Consider the following 15,523-nt stretch of genomic DNA (forward strand, 5'->3'; position numbering starts at 1 on the left):
TTCAAGCAAGGACATGCAAGGAGCATGTTCCTTGAAGTATGCTCACAACTGTGTATTCTGTCAGCAAGTGAAAATCATTTTATTGCTACATCATACAGGCAGGGATCTGAGACACAAGCAGAAAGCCTTCTGTGCTCCTTGCTTTCCAACTTCTCTTTGGATTTGGGCAGAAGTTCATCTTCTCTGCTTTGCCCTGTAGCACACAGAGACATCTAGTGGCTGAATAATCCTGAAAGGAGGAGTCCTGGAACATGAAGTCCAAGAAGGGAGTAGAGATGCCTCTTAGGAGAAATTTAGCATGTTCTAAGAGGTGGAATGTGCTCTATGGACATCTTCTGGGTCTTTTCTGGGGTTCAGGCCCTACTTGGCTAATGTCAAGGACTGTGATGCCATTTTCTTAAATTCATATCAGGTGAATTTGGGTTTTTGCTTCTTACTAAGCCAGGCCTTTGAGGAAGGTCTGTCAAATGTACTGTTTGGATGCCAAATATTCAGAGATTGGAGGCAGATTTTGGTTGCACATTCAGTGTCTTGGTATTCATTCTTTCACTTCTCACAAGCTGTGTTTTACACAGAGGATTAACCCATGAGAAGGCTTACATATGATCAGTCCTATGGTTTGCTCCTTTCTCCTTGCTTGGTGCTGGTGCTGCAATGTGCCAGGCTCAGAGCCATCACTGCAATACTTCAGAAGAGCTGAGATGTCCCCTGGTCCACTGCTGACCTCTTTGCCCCATCCCTTGTACTTTTCCTCCTGTCTTTTTCTCTCTTTACTGACAAAAGTTGGACTTGATCATTATGGTTCTCTTCCAACTTGTGATATTCTGTGATTCCATGTTTCACTACAGACCATGGCTTCAGACTATTCCTCAACTTATATTAGCAGAATAGCCAAAACTGGAGCTTTGGCTCAAATCTTTGCTATGCTGTCTTCACAGGAGTGGACATTTCCTATAAGTCTCTGCCCCAAAATGGTACCACACTGGGTAGTGCAGATATCAGGGGGTGATGAATAGATGCTCTGAGAGCTTAAATTTTTTAATAGAGTGGTTTCTGTAAAAAGAGTAGGGGAAAACCCAGTGGTATTGTCTTTCCTGTTTCTTTCTTTCACACATTGCAAGAGTGATTTTCAGTTACTAATAAAATTTTTAACATGATTGTTCTTAAAGAGCTGTGAGTCTCTGTGACTAACCACAGGGCAGAGCTGAGCCAACAAAGCTTTAATGTTAAAACTCTGAAGGCTTTTCTCATGAAGATTCAGGTAAAGAGATTTTCATCAGGCTATGGGCTGTACATACTTCTGAAATGCAGTATCTCAGCTAAAAAAATAAGAATTAAAATTTCTTTATGACACCCTTACAAATGTTTCCCTAGCATTACCTAGGCCCTAGTTTGCACATTTTAGAGGTGGTTCTTAAGGTTATATCTATAATATTTTTTAATGGAAGATACTAAGACATCTCTTGAGACAATTTTTTAGTAGAAACTTCCATCTGGCTCTGTATCCTTGGAAGTTGTGACTTGGCTTCTTTGTTTGCTGCGTGGTTAATCCTAATGAGGCAAGCACAACGATTTGCTGAGCAGAGATATATGCTTATCAGATCCAATTACCAAGCTGATTTTCTTTTATAATTATTTATTCTGACTTCAGTGGATGAAGCAATGAGAAAATATTTAAACCCAGAGCGTTTATCAAGAAGACACAATCTCACACTCCTGCATACAGCTGAAAGCTTGCCTACATGAAAATGTCCAACACAGCTGTATGGTTGTCCCAGTATATCCTGCCAGCTAAACTTCCCATGTCCTTCCTATCTCAAGATAAATGTCCTGGTTTAAATAATATTGAGATGATCTCCATAGAAGAGAGGTATTTTTATATGGGGACAGAAATGTCCATAGAGGGAGAATTTTATTGGCAAAGCTAAGCTAGTATAATTATACTGGCATAATTACACTGGTAATTTTCCCTGTGTATACAAGCTATGAGTCTCAAATTGTGCTTCACTAGCAGAAGGGCCTCCTTTGTTGGAGAGATTCTTTAGATCTGAATCAGGACATTAATAAGTGCTTCTACACTCAAGTCAGTGTCTTCAACTTTATAATGAATTTTACTCTTTACCTCCCAGAGAACATCAAGCTCTTTTATGCATATAGCAGACTGAATAAAAACCCATCCTCTGCTGACAGACAGGCAGATATAGCAGTTACTGTACAGCACCATCATCTTGGTTGCATGGTCTTATGGAGAAGGAGATCCAGTGGGAACCAGCAAACATATGGAAAAATATCTTCCGACAGCAATATAAGTGGATCTAGTTATTTGTGTTTCTATTTATTATCCCACTTTGTGTTTCCATACCATACTTTGTTTCCTACTAATGACATTTCTTTTCAAATGAGGGCCACTAGGTATAATTTGTAATACATATGAAGCTAATAACTGTGAATAACAGTTTATGAGAAGAGATAAAGGCAAATACAGTAAACATGCAAAATAGCATAAGCAACTTGGATAGAAATATCTTTAGTGACTATGAGTCATCAGGACCACGATGTGCTGCCTCATGTGAAAGATAATCATGTCAGTTGGATGAGGCTGTTAATACAGCCACAGCCTTCGCTAAATATAAAGCCATACAAATTTATCAATTGAACTGAAGTCTGAGAGTAGAAAAATGAAAGGCTCAAATAATCATTAGAGAAAAGAAACTAAGCAAATATATTTTCTATAAAAGTGTAAAGTCAGCAATTAGTGTGTTTTCTCTATTTGTGACTATTGCAGAGTGAAATGAATTTGAAGTTACCACAGGTGTGGTAACTGACTGGAGTTAATTTGGACCAGCTTCCCTCCACAGTGCAGGAATATTGCCACCACTCTTTGCCTCATTGTCTAGATGCCATGAAAATCCCCAAGGATGGTGATTTTGTAACATCTCTTGGTACTTGCTCCAGTAAAGTTTTTCCTTCTATCCAAATTGAGCCTCCCAAGCCACATCTTATAGCTTTTGCCCATCATTATACCATCTGCCATTACTGAGAAGTTTGGCACACATCATCTTTATTGATTTTATTTAGATTGCTTAATATGCACAGGCAATGGAATCTGGAACAGGTAACCTGGGACAAGGATGGGGATGTTTCTAGGCTTTGTAAGGATAGGATCAGGAAGACCAAAGCCCAGCTGGAACTGGACAAGAGGGCAAAGAAGGATAAGAAAGGCTTTTATAGGTACATCAACTGGAAATGGAAAGTCCAGGGGGACTCGGGCTCCCTAGTGAGCAATACAGACAGGCAACAGATATGAAGAATGTATTCACTTAACTATGTTTTAACAACATCAACAATTTTTTGCCTCAGTCTTCACTACTGACTGCTCTACACACAGCCCTTGTGCAGATGGTTCAGAAGGTGGGAACTGAGGGAGCATAGCTCTTCATGCTTTAAGCAAAGATCAGGTTTGCAACTGCCTGAGGAACTTGAACATCCATAAGTCTATGGGTCCCAAGGAGTTGCATCCAGAGTCCTGAGGGAATTAGTTGATGTAGTCATCAAGGCACTCTTGATGATATTTGAGAAGTTCACATTGTCAGGTGAAGTCTTTGCTGATTTGAAAAAGGCAGCATCACACTCATTTTTAAAAAGGGTAGAAAGGATGAACCAGGGAACTACCAACCTGTTAGCCTCACCTCTGAGATGGGAAAGATCATGGAACAGATCCTCCTTGAAGCTTTGCTCAGGCGTATAGAAGAGGGTGAGGTGATACGGGATAACCAGCACTGCTTCACCAAAGGCAGATCCTGTCTGACCAATCTAGTGGACTTCTATTATAGTGTCATTGCATCAATGGACAAGGGAAGATCCACTGATGTCTTGACTTCAGTAATGCCTTTGATACAGTTCCCTTAAACACTGTTCTCTTCAAATTCAAAATATACAGATTTGGTGGGGGAACTGTTCAATGGAAGAAGAACTGGCTGCAGGATCGAGTCCAGAGAGTGGTGGTCAATGACTCAATGTCTGGATGGAGATTGGTGATGAGTGGCATTCCCCAGGAGGAACAGTACTGATAGGCTGTAACAGGCTGATGAGAGGACCTGTGGATGGTCCATCCTTGGGGTATTTCTTGACCAAGTGCTCAAAGTCAGATGGAATGGGTCTTTGAGCTAATTTATCCATAGTTGTCTAGGCAACTTTCATGACATCATGGGCTGTAAATCCTTAACTACCAAATGAGAGATCTGCTGAAGATGGGACAGAAGATTTAGTGTAATCAAATGTACTGAAACTATTACTTTCTTCTCATCCACATAAAAGAGAAATTTCATGACTGACAGCAATCAGGTTTGTCAAGTACAACCTGCCCCTGGTAAATCCACACTAAATGTTTGTGATCGCCTTTGTGTCCCTGCACCTGTGACTTGCACCATTGAGAACACACTTATTTTACAGTATAAGAAAGAGAAAGGTGAAATTTGCTCCTGGCCTGTTGTCCTCAGCATCTGCTTCTGTCCCCCAGATGAAACTCAGAGCCTTCACTGCAGTACCTAATTGCTGAGGGAACAGTGTCTCCTGGTGCACTGCTGACCATTCTGCTCAGTTTGCTGGGCTCTTCCCTTTGGCTCTTGCTCTACTGAACTCTAGACCTTGGCTTTTATCCACATGGAGCATGTGCCTACATGTAAACAGAGCAGAAGAGACGTAACTTGAGATTAGGCTCAAATCCACACTATGCTGCCCATGTAGGCGCACCATAGCAGATAAATGGAGTTGACATTTCTCACAAATTCTTGCCAGATGTGTTCCTAGTTGGGTTTGTGCATTCTAAGCACAAGCAACAGCAAACAGCTTTGGAGTTTGTTTCAGCTGTAATTGATCTCTGTCCTAGATGCAGGTTAGAGTTTTAGAGGTGCTCAGGGTTACATTCCCACCTGGGCATTTTGCACATAAAGCAGGTAATGTATCTTCCTATGCTATTAACGTCTTCTGGAAACTAATTTTGCATTGTATGGACAAAACAAATGCATTTCTATGCAGAGCCTAGAATTTCCATTTTGCACTAACTGTTGTTAGATCTTTATCTATTTATTTATTTACTTATTTATTCCTACTGCTATTCATTTCTGTCACTAAAGATTTAAAAGAATACTTAAAGTCAAAAATAATCTTCAATTCAAATGTTTCACTTGGATTTATTCATTTTTATCGATTTGTTTCATTAAGTCATTTTCACTCAACCTCTACAAATATATTTCGAGATGTGAAATAATAAGAACTCATTCCTTTTTTTACCTGGGATTTTTTTAAAAAATGAGCTGTTCCTGTAAACTTCTCCACTTTCTACATTACAAAATAAACATTTGCTGAAACCTTTCATTGCATTAACTGACATTTCAGGAAAACGACTGAATGATCACTTGTTTCACTGCCTGTCCCTCCCTCTCTCCTCCTTTTTCTAAAGAACTTTAGCCTTTGAGAAACCAAAATATCATGTCAATATTCTAGATTATTCTGACAATTCCTATCAACATTTAATGTGAGTTGAGGTCTTCTGTTCCATTTTCTTCAGATCTTTGTGCAACACTATTTACTTTTGAAATTTAAACAGTAAATTATAGTAAAATACAGAGAAAATGAATCTTCTATGAGTTACTTACTAGTCTTAATAGCTTTTGTTTTTCATAAGTATCTCCCATAGAGCTGAATCAATGTAAAAAGTAATACAGCAATTGTTATCACAGAGAGCTTATAGTCTCAGAAAAATAGTATTTCTAAGCAGAGTTCTTCTGGATCAAAGTTTCTCTTGAGCTGATTGCCCCTTGAATTGGATAGGATAATCTTAGCTGAGACTGTGAAAGGATAAAAGATGAGATATGTAATCCTGAATATTATATTTATTTTTCACATGCCCTGTTTAAGCTGTTTACTTTTATCCAGCCCAAACAGTCAAAGGTTGTAAATGTTCATTGCATTGTGAGCTGGCTCCTACACAGGGCTTAATCATGCTCTCCTAAAAACTGTTGAGCCCCCTCAACTGCTCTGACTTCATAGGATGAGTAAAATCTGAGTAAATCAAGTGCCTGGTTGCACTGCTCAGTAACATCAGGATTGTGCCTAATTGCAGGTCGTGGATAAGGAGATACAAACACCCATAGGGACAGGCTGTTTCGCTCTTCTCTGAACAGCTGTGTGTCTTGCTTATTCAGGACAAATCATCTGCAATGAGGAGCTTGTGTGGAGCTGACTGCTTTTGCATACCAGGAAGGTTGAAGAGAAACCAAGGGAGAGTCCAAGGGGAACTTCCATTTTGTTGTACCAGCTCTTTGGATTGGCCTCTCAGGTCTTGCTCTACTGTGTAGTTGTATCAGTGTTTTGACAGATGGGAAGAAAACACTTTGGGTGTTCAGCAAGTGTAACCAATATTTGTTCACTTCCCTAGTGACATATTAATTCATTTTTCCAGAGCGTGATATCTTTCTGTTGCTGGGAACTGTTTCAAGATTGGAACACAATGCTTTCCACAACTGACTCTACAAGATGATGTGCATTATGTGTTTTATACTCCTTGAGATGCTGGGGGTAATTCAAATGCTACATATTGCTTTACCTGTTAACGCTGTCCTTTACTCCCAGAGTTAATTTTATTCAGATTTAACTTTTGTTTCTTGCCTTTCCACTAAAATTGTTTGTTTTACAAAATATTTCAAAAATATTTAACCTGACAAATCATCAGGAGATGCTACCAAGTGTGTGTCATAGCTTTGTTTTAATCACTGATTTTCTTCTAAGCAGTTTTGTTGGATACGTGTTGAGAAAAGAAGTATTGGATTCACACATGAAATGCTTTGGGAGCCAGTGAATTCAGAGAATAGATCAAATAGAGTAATTGACAGCAGAGAAAGAAAGAATTATGCAGAGAGTGTGGAAAACAGAACAGGAAGGTTGCTGATGGATGCTATTACATAATCACAGGGACTAAATCAGGGACACCCAGAGCAGCATGCCCAAGCCCATGTCCAGGCAGCTTTTGGAGATCTCCAGGGAGGAGATGCCACAACCTCTTTAGCAGCCTGTGCCAATGGTCCATAACCTTCACATGGAAAGAAAGTGTTTCCTGATGTTCATACAGACCCCACTGTCTTCCAGTTTACTTTCATTGGCACTTGTCCTGGCACTAGACGCCAGTGAAAAGACCCTGGTCTGATAGGGATTTTGCAATCTCCATTCAGGTAGTTATACTGGTAAGATTTCCCCTGAGTCTTCTCCTTCTCTAAGCTGAACAGTTCCAGCTCTCTCAACCTCTCCTCATAGAAGAAGTGCTCCAATACCTTACTCATGGCCTGGATGCTCTCTGATATTTTCATACTTTTGTTGTACTGGATAGCCCAGAATTGCACACAGAATTCCAGGTACAGCATTACCAATGCTTAGCAAGGGGAAAGGATCACTTCTCTTGACCTGCTTGTGATACTTTGTGTAATACAGCCATGAAGACTGTTGTTCTCCTTTGTGACAAAGGGCATATTGCCGATTTATGCTTAACTTAGTTTTCCACCAGGACCTCCAAGACCTTTTCTTCAGTCTGCTTTCCAACTGAGTGGCCCCCAACATCCTCTGGTGCTTGAGACTGTTCCTCCCCAGGTGCAGAACTCTGAATTTTTATTTGTCAAACTTCATCAGGTTCCTGTCATTTCCATTTCTCCAGCTGTTGAAGACCCTCTGACTGTCAGCACAACCCTCAAGTTGCATATCTATCTGCCACTACTGTCAATATCTCTGCTTGCAGACTACAGTGATTGCATAGCTGAAGAACTGGTTGCGACAGATCTGCATATTTGGCAGATAATCAAAGGATGATGTAGCGATGCCCCAGCAGTGCCCAGAACATGGCCATGGACTTGTGTGTTTCTTGGTGTAACTACACACAACTGGCTTGGCACTCATGACTTGGGTTTTAAATTCAGCTTTGATGTTGGTAGTCTGAAGGGACTTGGCCAACTAAACCTCTCTGTTGTCTTCTCCCTTTCAAATAACTGTCTTCTCTAGTTAGAAAGTGAGATCGTTGGAGTGGGGACCATCTCAGCATGTGACATATAGAATTATTAGGCTGAGCCAATGGTCTTGAGTTCATAGATATTACATGTGAAAATACACATCTCCTGTGTCCTGAATTATTCACATTTCACTTTTTGATGAGCTTTTTAAGGTATAGAGCAGGTTACTAACACACGTAGCTAAACAGACCAATGTTTTAGGGAGTAGGGCCACCTGCACAATTCCTCATTCTTAAAATTCAGTACTGTTTTCAAAGGGAATACAAACTTAAATGGCATCAAAGCCCTTCTGTGATTTCGTTTTGCTGGTTTTACTTTGATGCCAGAATCCATTCATGGATCTGTTCCAAAAAAAGATCATCCAGATAAAATCTATGGTGACAACTTTGTCTCATTTTCTCAGTCTGCGTTGAATAAGGAGAATGAATTTCATTTAAGCATTACCTACCAAGGAGATATAAAGAGTTTTAATTCAAGCAATACATCGTCTTCCAAAATTTATTATTTTAATGTTATGATGGGGAAAAACATTCCACATAACTAAATGACTTTCTTCTTTGCTTGCCGTTTTCTGCATTAAGTCTGATTCTCTGTAATGCTTCAAGCAACGCAGAAGGCTGAGTTTTCAGCTCAACTGCCATATACAAATCTCACTCAGACTAAAAGTCATGGGAATAATTTAGTTAATCTCCTGGTCATTCTCTGAGCCAAGATCTTAGCATCTGTGCTTATTAATTTAATAGCATTATGTGAAGGGCATAACAATTGATCTTATCCAGGTTTAGGATCTGTTAGAATGATATGATCCTCCGTAATGATGAGAGCACAGTTCCATTACCAGGCCTGACTCTAAACCTTTCTAATAAAAGAGATGTCAGTTATTCCATAATATTTAACAGGAGTTTACAGTTTATGCATTGGATCTCTAATAAAACTATTTGGGACTTGGTTGTGTTCGAATGAAAGACAATGTTGTATCTTTCATCTTTCATAAGAGCTTTTCACTTAATCTTACATGACTTGCAAAATCACATCACTTCATTGAAGGACTGTCCAGATTTTGGATTTCTGCAATGTTTCTGCATTGATTATGGAAACAGTCAGTGGCAGTGCACTGTGCTTGTCTCTGGGCTAGCACTATATAGCACTAAAGCACTACCGTAACTGTGACTGGGAGAGAATTATCCCACAGACCACCTCTTGGACCCACTCAACCTTGTTTTAAAATTATCCTGCATATTTTTGTGTAAATAAATATATATAACCAAGTAATAAAAGGAGAATATCTTTCAACAGTCACAGGTTTTATTTAAGATCTCTTTTTTACCTGCATAGCCAAATTGATCTCTCCCCTTTTCTGTTGATGCTTGTAGGCAGATAGTGGAAAAGATTAAGCTGGCTAATGTCAGATCAGAGCAGATGCACTGAATTCACTCAAAGTGAATTTGCTATGGAGTAGTAGAAGTTAGTTTGATATTCTTACGCAGGTTAGTGATGTCCTGTTAGATTTGCACTGGAGGAAAATTTGTCCTTTGACTTTTAGATGCTTGTAATGGAACAAAAATTAGGACAAAAATGAATTAGTTAATGTTTATCCAGCAGTTTATCTGCACAGAGAAGCCAAGTAAAAGGGATTTAGTGCTTCTAGGAAAAACTTGCCAGACAAGAAAAGAAGGTTTCAAGTCCAGAGTTGAACAGAATGTTCTCAATGGAACAGCTGGCATTAAAAAAAAAAAAAAAAGAGAGACATGAGACCTTGTTGTTTTTGATATAAGCAATAATTCAACAATTTCTACTTTTTCATTTTACTTCTGTGCTTCAAAAACAGCTTCCTTTAATGTGACTATTTTAAACTAGGAGGTTAGAACTGTTTTTTAACTGTATTTCCATGTTTCTCTTAAATAACCCTATAAATGCATAGAGCTATATATTATATTGAATATATACTTATTATCGTTACAGGTGCTATAAATTAAAAGTTTTTATTTCTCCCGTGTGTTTTGGAGGTGTTACCATAAAACTATTTGAAACTGAAATATATTTATTATTTTATTTTTTAGTATTATGCAGGGTTTGAAATTGTGTATTATTTTTTTCATAGTGGAGTTTCCTGTGAATGGAAATTCCATTTCCTTATCAGTTCTTTTGAAGATATGTTGGACTTCTGGCCTCTTTGAGCTAAATTGGCCCTTTGTGCTCAGCCTAAAGTTCTTTGCTTTATGTTTACTTTTAGAAAGGCAAGTTCTGAACTGTTGCATTTGTCTTTCTTTCCAATATACTCCTACATCACAAATTTACTCACGCGTAAGTAATGATATGTGGAAATCAGCATGCTTTCTATGACTGAGTGAATAAAGAATTCAGCTCAGACACTACACATATATGTACCTGGAGGTACAGGTATTCCTGGGGCAGTTATATCACTTCAGTTATTGTAATCTTACTGAGGCTGGAGGAAAACACTTCATTCAGGGAGGGTTCAAATTCTGTTGGATCTTGTATTGATAAGCTACCACTTATTTGTACTAGAGTCCTGAGATAAGATACAGAGTAAGAAATTCATCAGAAATTCATGCTCAGCAATGAACCAGACAGGAAGACCATTTAACTTCCAGTGGATTTTATGGCCATGTTCTGTATTCTGCACCCCTCCCATACACAGAGGCATCCTCGTCATCTACTACAGGGACTACAGCATTCCAGTATGGCCAGATAGGAGACTGCTGCTACCAGAACAATGTATTTAGTTCAAAGCCTGCTCCTTGCCCATTCCTAAGGAAAGTTCATGGTCATCAGCCACACACAACTTGGGTGAATTGCCCTTAGCCCTTTCCTGCCATACTATTCAGTTTGAAGAAATGAATAAGAAAATGACAAGGGATGGAGTGATTTAGTCAGACTACCAGATCAGCAGGAGAGCCTAGGCTAGAAATCATCTATCTGGAATTTGTTGGATGGTCATTTTAGTATACTACTAGTGATGTAGTGTGCAATTTAATTATACCTGTTAACAATAATGGATACAACCTACTGTATAGATGTGCTACAGGTAAGGAACTGTGATTTATGTGCATCATTATTTGTTTTGGAAATGCTGTTAATGACCATTGCCCATAGAGTTCTAAACACTCACTGATTTTTGAGGAGAAGTTTTGAAGCTTCAAGCACTTCTTAAATGAAATTAATTCTCACTTGTTTTGCTATTAAAGAGATACTTGCATATCTCATAATAAAACAGGGGGAATTTAGGACAATTTTAAGATGAAAACTACTTTTACCAATGACAGAATCATAACTATGGAAGCAAATGACTGAGGAGTCCTCACTGTAAAAACAAGCAGGTATCCCTTGCAAATTGCTTTCTTTTCCTTTTATCTTTTTCTTTTTCCTTTTTTTTTTCTTTCTTTCTTTATTTTTTGAAGTGTGGAAAAAGGTCTCCAACAGGAGATTTTTCAAGAAGATCATGACACTAATCACTCAAAGTACTAGGAAGGAGCCACTTAGCATGTTTTATGGATATCTTGATTTAGATTTTAATCAGTGTTTTCCTTGAACAGAATCCTACAGATTATGCCATCCAATATTGTGGTCCCTAATTTCTAACTAATGTATTGAACAATTCCTGAGTGTAATTTGGGTATTACATTTTAAAATAATTTAAATATTGCATTTTTCATAGTATAAATTTCAGGCTGATATATTTTCAGAGCCATAAATCAGATGGTTTCATATACAAAACATTAGGGAGATTGAAGACTCCAAATATGTAATTTATTAAAATCAGAGAGTAGTTTATCATCACTGTGATATACTCTTTATTTTATTCTAAACATAGTATCAATTTATCAGTGATCCTGTCAGGGCTTTGGCCTCTATAGTCAACTTTAACCTCTTTAGAGTAGCCAAATAATGAAACTGGTCAATTGCTATTGCATACAGTAAGGGAATCTAGGACTTGGCTCTGATTTTGTGGATGATGCTGTAACTCACTGCAATACACTGCGTATATAACACAGGTTCAGAATTTTATTTTTATTATGTGTGGCTTAGCATTTTCTTCTTCAAAGTAGGAAGATCTTATTGTATTGAGCAGTTCCATGTTGTGTTACTGCAAATATTTATGAAACAGTCTGTCTGAACTATCCATATTAATTTTCTTCATTACTAATAAGGAAAAATAGACACTAGTGGGTGATTTGGATGGATGACTATAAAAGATAAATTTAACACTCTGTAGTTGCCAGTTTCTTTCCTTTGTCTAAGGAGAGAAGGACAGACTTGTTCAAGCACAGACATCTATATTACATATGGCTCACTGAAGGTGAGAGCAGTTACATTTCTCAAAAGAAACGTAAGTTAGTTCTTGGTTTCTGCCTACAGGTCAAACAATTAAAATGGTTATTGCTGTTATAACCAGTGGCTTTCAGAATGGATATGGAAGGAGATGGCAGAGGGTTGCTATTGCTTATCGCATGAGCTCTTGCTGAGAAAACCCTTCTCAGGAAGCTGAAAGTGGTCTCTGAACAACGGATGAGAAGAAGCACCAAAACTCCTGAGGAACTGGATATTGTGTATGAGCAGTTTTCTGTAAACTGTGTAACAGGGTTTGAATTTTTGTTTTTATTTTTAATGGATTATGTTTATTTGGACAATTCATTTGTTTGGCCTTCCAAGGCCATTGAAGATGAACGGTCTGAGTGCTCATGGCTTTTCTTATAGGTGATCTGGTGGTTTTGGCACTTGTAGGGTTCATTGTTCTCTAGGTCACAGGCACAATGAATATTTCTGATGTCAACACTGAACAAAGTTCCCTGTAATCAGCTGCCTGTTTACTTTGAATTCATCTATGATTGAAGTCTGCTCAAGAGCAGAAGGAACTCCAGTACAGCAGGACAGTGATCTCTTTAGAGAGTAAATATGTAACATGTGAAAATAATGGGCTTGTTCACATAAAAACATCTTTCTGCCAGGATTCTGGACAACCTGAATGCTGGATACTCAATTTTCTTTATCAGGAAGAAGAAGCCTGTATAAATTGTTTTTACTGAGCAAACAATAACTGTCCTCACAAATTTCTGTAATATCAGGCATGACTTACCACATAACACAATTCTGCACTAATTTTTATTTGGCTAAAGTATACATTAGCAATAAAGAAAGAGATAATTCATCTTTTGACTTTGGAGTGTCTCCCATTTCCCACTGTCAGGTCTTTTACTGCTTGCTTTCTTGAGGAGGCAGATAAGCAAGCTTCCAGTGTCTCCCAGCTGTGTATTTTCTGTATCATTCATTTCAGTAAAAAAGTCATAGAATGGCTTGATTTAGAAGGGATTTAGTACCAACCCTTTGCCATGGGTGGGGCTGCTGCCCAGGAGCCCATCCAACCTGGCCATGAATGTGGATGGGCCATCCACAGCTTCTCTAGGCAGCCTGTGCAGTCCCTCCCCACACTCTGAGTGAAAAATTTCCCCAACACAGAATGTAGATCATTCTCATGGCCTCCTGTGGGTCCACTCCACATCTGTCTTGTTCTGGAACCCCCAGGTCTGGACACAGTACTCCAGATGGGGCCTCACAAGAGCAGTGTGGAGAAGGACCTCCCCCTTCAGTTTTGGTGCCTTTCCTCTTTACTCTCCCTACATTTTCCTTTTTTTTTTTTTTTTCTTTTTTCTTTTTAATGTGAGCACTGGAGATAGATTGTGTGCAAAATCCTTTCCATACTCCAGTTTCCATTTTGTTTTTCTTTACTAAGCTGTGAACTTTTCCTTCCTATCATGCTATAATTTTGATCTTTTATTGCCAAATACTGAATTAGAATGTCTTGTATAAATATAGTTCAGATTTTTTTTTTTTTTCCTCCTTGAGACAGAAATTACATCCATAAGAACTGGCCAAATTATTCATAGCAAATATTTCATTTCATTAATTTTATTTCATCTATGTCTATTTGTTTACAACTTTGGAACTGATTGTTGCATATTTTATGCATGAATATTTCAATCCATTTGTTGTGCACAAGCTATTTGTGCCAACTGTGTCTCTGGCTGTTCTGTTCTCTTGTTCAATCTAGTTGGCATTTACAAATGAAAAATATAAACTGTCAAGGACTGCATACTTAATCAGACAGACCTTTGTTCTGGTTTGCTGTAATCATTACTTTATTTGTGTCTATCTGTCCTTTGTAAAAATTAAGTCAGAAGTAAAATTTCATGATATTGAGTTGTTTTAAGCAATCTTCTGTTGTTAAAAAAAGAAAACGGTGATGTGAATAAAATGTTTCTGTTTGCAACATAACTTCAAAATTTCAGTAACTGAATATGAAACAATTTTTAAGGAAATCAATTATCATGGATTTTTGGAAGCTTTTTGTTGCATTTAGGATGTGGATATGTCTCACAACTCCAGTTCCAGAGACCTGGCTAGTTTCTGGAGTCTTGCTTCTCTGTGTGTATGGCTGAAATTGCTGCATATGAGAGACAGGAAACAAATTTTAGTGAAGCTGTGCCCAGCTTTGCGTGGTAATATGAGGGCCATGCTGAAGGTAATGCCTCTTATTTTGTCTTGTTGGTCCCGGATGCCAAAAGTGGGGGTTGGTGGTTTGACAGTGGAGGTTGGGCCTTCCTATCAATATTATTCCTTAACATGTTGTGCCATTTAACAGATAGCAGCAGAGGAGCATTTTGACAAAACTGTTTCTGACATGGAAATGTTTATGAAGTGAAGGGTGGGAAATTGAATTCCTCCATGCAGAAAAAAAGCTGAACCCATTGACTTTCATTGATGCTTTTTGAACATCTATGGAGACCAAGCAGTGGATGAGTGAACAGTGAGGCGGTGAGTGCTGCGTTTCAGTGACAGCGACATGTAAGAAAATCCACCTTCTGGACAGCCATGCAGATTTGTACCAGTGCAGCATGCAGACTCTTCTTCATTGCCCGTGAAAATGCACAGCTAATGGTGGTGACTGTGTTGAAAAAATGGTGTTTCGTAGCTGAGAATTTCTCTGTCAACCAGTGTTCTTGTGCTTTTTGTACCTGTGTTAGTTTGCATAAGAATGAATAGAAGGCATTACTTTCAGAGGGGCATCTGAGAACTAATGGAAAGAATATTCCTGAGAACTTTCACTTTCTGCAGGGAAGCTAATGAATTATAATCATTTTCATCTTATAATCATTTTCAATATTTGAATGAAATAAATAAATTGAATGAGCTCTTTCTTGTTGAACCATTTTCCATCTCTGTTGTCTTATTTTAGGGAAAATGCTAAGACCACTGCCAGAAATTTAAGCAGTTCTTTATAGTTAAGATACTACTACTGCTTTCAAAGAATTGTGATCAATACCTGAATCTGTTTCCTGCTTTCTGGCCTTGGGCAGATCACCTAAGCTCCAGATTTATCTTACCTATCTTTCAACCTTTTAGGTGCCTAAGTTGTTTATATATAGACATGAAAGAGAAGGATTTCCAGA

The 15,523-nt window shown here is 38.3% G+C and overlaps 1 long non-coding RNA gene across 3 annotated transcripts; it reads left to right on the forward strand.

The window, feature by feature from the left end:
• Positions 1-4,624: 4,624 nt before the first annotated feature.
• On the forward strand, positions 4,625-15,279 carry LOC146761681 (uncharacterized). Of its 3 annotated transcripts, none has more exons than XR_014942426.1 (3): positions 4,630-4,955; positions 6,207-6,340; positions 6,464-15,279. It is a non-coding gene; the product is annotated as an uncharacterized LOC146761681 (long non-coding RNA). The 3 variants fall into 3 exon arrangements; XR_014942425.1 differs by having other exon boundaries at positions 4,647-4,955; positions 6,207-6,579; positions 12,435-15,279; XR_014942424.1 differs by having other exon boundaries at positions 4,625-4,955; positions 6,207-15,279.
• Positions 15,280-15,523: the final 244 nt, after the last annotated feature.

This window comes from Coturnix japonica, chromosome 2 (genome assembly GCF_054131305.1).
Source record: "Coturnix japonica strain WE chromosome 2, WE-NBRP24, whole genome shotgun sequence".
NCBI classification, from domain to species: domain Eukaryota; kingdom Metazoa; phylum Chordata; class Aves; order Galliformes; family Phasianidae; genus Coturnix; species Coturnix japonica.